This window comes from Podarcis tiliguerta, assembly GCF_965153285.1.
Source record: "Podarcis tiliguerta genome assembly, chromosome: 6".
Lineage (NCBI taxonomy): Eukaryota > Metazoa > Chordata > Lepidosauria > Squamata > Lacertidae > Podarcis > Podarcis tiliguerta.
The window spans coordinates 3261401-3267409 of NC_139539.1; positions in this window are offsets into that span (position 1 = coordinate 3261401).

Below are 6009 nucleotides of genomic sequence, written 5' to 3' on the forward strand. Positions count from 1 at the left end.
TTGATATATTGCCCTTCATTCAAAGGGCAGTTTGCAACACAAAAACACAAAATACCTAACATAATACTACTACTAATAAAATAACCCCGACAGACACATTTTAAAGGGCATCAATTGTTCAATCAGCCAAAGGCCTGGGAGAAGAGGAATGCTTTGCCTGGTGGAGCCTAATTTTGGTGCCATGTGAGCCTCCCTGGGGAGAGCATTCCACAAACAGGGAGCCACCACTGAGAAGGCCCTGTTCCCTTGTCGCAACCCTCCAGAGCTCTCAATCAATTTCTTTATTCGACCGATAGTCAGAAATAAAAACATTACACAATAATTATAAACTATAACAGACCCTCCAGAGCTCTTGTGGAGGAGGCACATGAAGAAGGACCTCAGAAGATGATCTCAGGGTCTGGGTAGGTTCATATGGGGAGAGGCAGTCCTTGAGCTATTGTGGTCCTGGGCCGTTTAAGGCTTTATAGGTCAAAACCAGCACTTTGAGTTGGGCCCAGAAAGCAACTGGAAACCTGGATGCCGAATTCTGTACCAGCTGAAGTTTCTGAACCACCTTCAGAGGCAGCCCCACATATAATGCACTTCAGTAATCTAACCTAAAGGTTATAGATACACACGCTCTCACACACATGTATATGTTTTTAAAAAACAAGGTTAAACATATATATTAGTCCCCTTTTTAAGCAAACACAGGGCCCCAGGGCTTCCTAGAATATTTGAGTGTTTGGCCACGGCAAAATAGGAGGCAATCAAGTGACAAAGGACATGTCTGCACATAACAATAATTCCAGCCACAGAAATTTGCTGGCTCCTTTCTGGAGAGTAGAGCACAGTGACGTTTGCTCCCCTCTAGTCCTTTTAGCGAAGTGTGGCATGACAGCCAAGCCAAGCTTTGGCTCGGCGTGTTGTCCAAACTGGAGCTGTGCTTAAACTCCTTCCTCAGTCAGTCAGTAGTCAACCTGTGAAGCAGAGCTCAGAAGATGGTGAGGATCCAGGGAGAGGCACCATCTTTCCGTCTATGTTTTGCTTCCAGAGATGCAACTTGAGGTCCTGTTTGTTGGGATGCGTCTGGGGAGACAGGGGCAATTGGCAGGCGCCCAGCTGGCTCCAGCCCACTGGCCAGCAGCTGGGCGAACTCCGGTTCTCGGAACAGCATCAAAATTGTGACTCAAGCCTCAGAGACCTTTAGAGACTGAGCACGCAGGCTAGCAGAGATAAGAACTCTTTGCAACGATGGACAAATTAACTGGGAAGATCAGATATCAACGAGACCATAAGTTCATCGAGGACTGGGGAAAATTTGTAGAATATCTGAAAAATATATGTGATGAACAAACAACGTTCATGGGATTTCAAGAAGCTCTGTGAAAGGTTGAGGAGTATTGTAAAAAAGAAAATAAGATTAGGAAGGCATATAAAAAGACAGTATTAAATTTAGGAAATGCGTAACTAAGATTTAATTACGGATGATTGGCAGATAAGCTGAAGGAACTCCATAATATATAATTTGTGATAAACCTTTGATATGGCATTATATGTATATTGTATTGAAAATTAATAAAAACTTTATTTTAAAAAAAAACTCTTTGCAAAGGAAGGGCAGACAAAGGCATATGTAAGCATATTTACAAGCATTAGAACAAAGGAAAAACATGTCTGCTACCCTTCGTATCCAAGCAAAAAGCGTAGGCAAAAGCTATATACAACGGACGTTCCCAGCAGACTGTGCTGGAAGTAAACAGACGTGACATACAACAAAACTCCACATGCCTGTACTAAAGGTGGAACGGAACTATATCTAACACTTTTTGATGCTCCTACTTCAAACCCTGCAATGGAAGCAATGTGTTCATCTCCCAGAGGCCTCTTGGGCTTTTCATGCGCAACACCAAGCCTTTCTGATCTGCTGCAGCAAATGCGGTTGAACGGATACATAGCAAAAAAAGGAAGGGGGCAGATGTGTTTTATTTCAAATACTCTGGGATAGCTCAGTCGGTAGAGCATGAGATTCTTAATCTTAATCTCAGGTCAGGGTTGTAGAGGGTTCAAGATCTATGTTGGGCAAAAAATTCCTGCAATGCAGGGGGTTGGACTAGATGACCCTCGGGTCCCAAATCTAGGCTTCTGTGGTTTTTTTCTTAGCACTATGCAAAAAGCCTAGAATGACATGGGCACCCCCTAGTGGGAAATTCTGTCCTCATTGGCAAATGCTCCCCTAAGAAGATCTGCATGGGAGTTTCAGCGATCACTCTCTGAGCTCTGATTTCAGGCTCATTATTATCCTGCTACCTTTGCAGGTGGCGCTGTGGGTTAAACCACAGAGCCTAGGACTTGCTGATCAGAAGCTCGGCAGTTCAAATCCCTGCAACGACGGGGTGAGCTCCCGTTGCTTGGTCCCTGCTCCTGCCCACCTAGCAGTTCGAAAGTACGTCAAAGTGCAAGTAGATAAATAGGTACCGCTCTGGCGGGAAAGTAAATGGCGTTTCCGTGCGCTGCTCTGGTTCGCCAGAAGCGGCTTAGTCATTCTGGCCACATGACCCAGAAGCTGTATGCCGGCTCCCTCGGCCAGTAAAGCGAGATGAGCCCCGCAACCCCAGAGTCAGTCACAGCTGGACCTAATGGTCAGGGGTCCCTTTACCTTTACCTTTTATTTCCATGCGCTGCTCTGGTTCGCCAGAAGTGGCTTAATCATGCTGGCCACATGACCCAGAAGCTGTACACCGGTTCCCTTGGCCAATAAAGCGAGATGAGTGCCACAACCCCAGAGTCGTCTGCGACTGGACCTAATGGCCAGGGGTCCCTTTACCTTTACCTTTGGAAGACATGATCAGAAGGACAGCCTGTACAGCAAATGGGTTGCACAGGAGGTTTTCAGTGGGAAACTGGAATGGGTCCCTGATCCAGATTGAAGCCCCACTGTTTCCCTTAAGGAAAAAAAGGAGGTAAGGAGATGCTACAAAATTAGATACATGTGTGTAATCAAAATAAAATTGTGCTTTGCTCAGGGGCCCACAACTTCGACGAGAACCAGCCCTCCGTATGAATTTATTTGCCATGACTTGTACACCACCTATCTACAAACTGCAGTCAAGGCATCTTAAGAAAGAGTACAATGCCATGGTGTAAAAAACAAAAATGCGTCAATTATTTGTTTGTTTGCACATTTTTCTATACCGCTCCATGAAATGCTCTCTCTGTTGAAGAAGAGCATAGAATCAGATAATTGTAGAGTTGGAAGGGACCCACAGAGTCATCTAGTCCAACCCCAGGCAAGGCAGGAATCGCAGCCCTGTGTGTGCAAGTGCGCCCCCGCTGTTCAGCAATAAATGAAGGTAAGGGATATAAAAAGGTCCAGTAACAGAGGCCACAGAGGGATGCAGATGGCGCTGTGGGTTAAACCACAGAGCCTAGGACTTGCTGATCAGAAGGTCGGCGGTTTGAATCCCCGCGACAGGGTGAGCTCCCGTTGCTCGGTCCCTGCTCCTGCCAACCTAGCAGTTCGAAAGCACGTCAAAGTGCAAGTAGATAAATAGGTACCACTCCAGCGGGAAGGTAAACGGTGTTTCCGTGCGCTGCTCTGGTTCGCCAGAAGCAGCTTAGTCATGCTGGCCACATGACCCGGAAGCTGTACGCCGGCTCCCTCGGCCAGTAAAGCGAGATGAGCGCCGCAACCCCAGAGTCGGCCACGACTGGACCCAATGGTCAGGAGTCCCTTTATCTTTATCAGAGTACCAACCTGTGGGAATCACTAGAGGGAAGACTGTTGTTGCGTCTGGATTCTACATGCAGGCTTTCCAGAGGCATTGGGCTGGCCACGGTGAGAACAGGATTTGGGGCTAGGTGGGCAACTGGCCTGTTCAAACAGGTAAAAAAGGTAAAGGTAAAGAACCCTTGGATCATTAAGTCCAGTCAAAGGCGACTATGGGGTTGCGGCGCTCATTTCGCTTTCAGGCCATGGGAGCCGGCATTTGTCCACAGACAGCTTTCCGGGTCATGTGGCCAGCAGGACTCAACCACTTCTGGTGCAATGGGACACTGTGATGGAAGCCAAAGCACACAAAAATGCTGTTTCCCTTCCCACTACAGTGGTACCTATTTATCTACTTGCGCTGGTGTGCTTTCGAGCTGCTAGGCTGGCAGGAGCTGGGACAGAGCAACGGGAGCTCACCCCGTCGCGGGGATTCGAACCGCCAACCTTCTGATCGGCAAGCCCAGGAGGCTCAGTAGTTTAGACCACAGTGCCACCCACGTCTTTTGGTTCAAACAGGGTCTGGGTACTGGCAACACTATTGGCTTGTCTTATTTTAAAGATGTAAGCACAAATTGTGGTTCTGTAATGACGATGCTTTAGCTGCGATTCCTGCATTGCAGGGGGTTGAACTAGATGACAGTTCTATGAGTCTATGAACGTACAAATCTGTTCCTTTTAATTTTTTTCAAAAGGCAGATCAGTCAAAAGTACAGACTTATCTAATGCACAGCGTGGTTTTCACCCTCTGGCAGATGGATAACTGACAAAGTACTTTGATTGCACTGAAAGTCACAGAGCGTTCCTTATTTTGAAACACTGAAATGTAATATTTGAACACACACACGCCCCCAAAATGTGGGATGAACGAACGATTGCCAGGAAGACGTGTCAACGTGCAAGCAAATCGGGATGAATGCACAGTCATGCAACCTCCTTGCAAAGCGCCGGGGCTCAAAGAAAGCCCCACACAGACCGGGCAGGATCCAGCCTCCATGTCAGATTTGTGCAAGCTAGTCAGGGTGGCTTTTCAATACACAGACCGTCCCATAGCCTAAGGCAGGATTCTGACCACCAGGCCACTACGACAAGGCCCAGATCAACAGCCATGCAATGTATCCCCCCCCCCCAGCGTAGAGGGGCCTCTTGCCTCCCCACGATCCGGGCGGGAGAGTCGGAGACATTTGTATTCCAAAGTCATCATGCAAAAAGTGTTCAATTATTCATTCTGGCTAATTGCCGCACGGAGCCTGAAATGCACATTAATCGCCTCATCAGCCTGAGAGCCGTTAGATGAGGTCATCCCTTTGACGAGGCTCGGCAAATTGGTTCTCCCCTCACCTGTCCTGATCTTGCAGCAGCTGAGCTTCTACCTCTAACGTTAAATAAGTTGGAGTTCTTGTTATTAAATATACCAAGAAAAAAGCACACCAAGAACTCAGGCCAATAACGAATCATTGTGTTATACATATCCTTAGTTTGAGTTTGTAATCTCTATTTGCGTTTGCAATCCTTGTCAGAATGTATACTTTTGAATGGATTAGTTTTTGCTACAGTTGACTATTGATTTGCGAGTAGGGACCACTCCCACTACTGAAACTTATACTGGCCTGAGTTCTTGGTGTGCTTTTTTCTTGAGCTTCTACTTCTGACACCCATGCAAAAGAACCCAAGGAGGTTTAGGAGAGCAGTCAGTGCTTTTAAGGGAGATTCCCAATGGCAAAGTATCTGCACAATAAAAGGTAAAGGTAAAGGGACCCCTGACCATTAGGTCCAGTCGTGACCGACTTTGGGGTTGCGGCGCTCGTCTCACTTTATTGGCCAAGGGAGCTGGCGTACAGCTTCCAAGTCATGTGGCAACATGACTAAGCCGTTTCTGGCGAACTAGAGCAGTGCACGGAAACGCCGTTTACCTTCCCGCCGGAGCGGTATCTATTTATCTACTTGCACTTTGACGTGCTTTCGAACTGCTAGGTTGGCAGGAGCAGGGACCGAGCAACGGGAGCTCACCCTGTCGTGGGGATTCGAACTGCCGACCTTCTGATCAGCAAGTCCTAGGCTCTGGTTTAACCCACAGCACCACCCACGTCCCTAATTTATGGACCTATAATGTATCTAAAGCCATTTGCACATAACAAATAGGAGCCTACACAACACAAAACACTGTTGCTGTATGTAGGTTTTATTTTATTTGTTAGTTATCTTATATTTTGGAAATGTACATGCGGGGTTTTCCCCCCTTTAAATTTTTTGGGGGC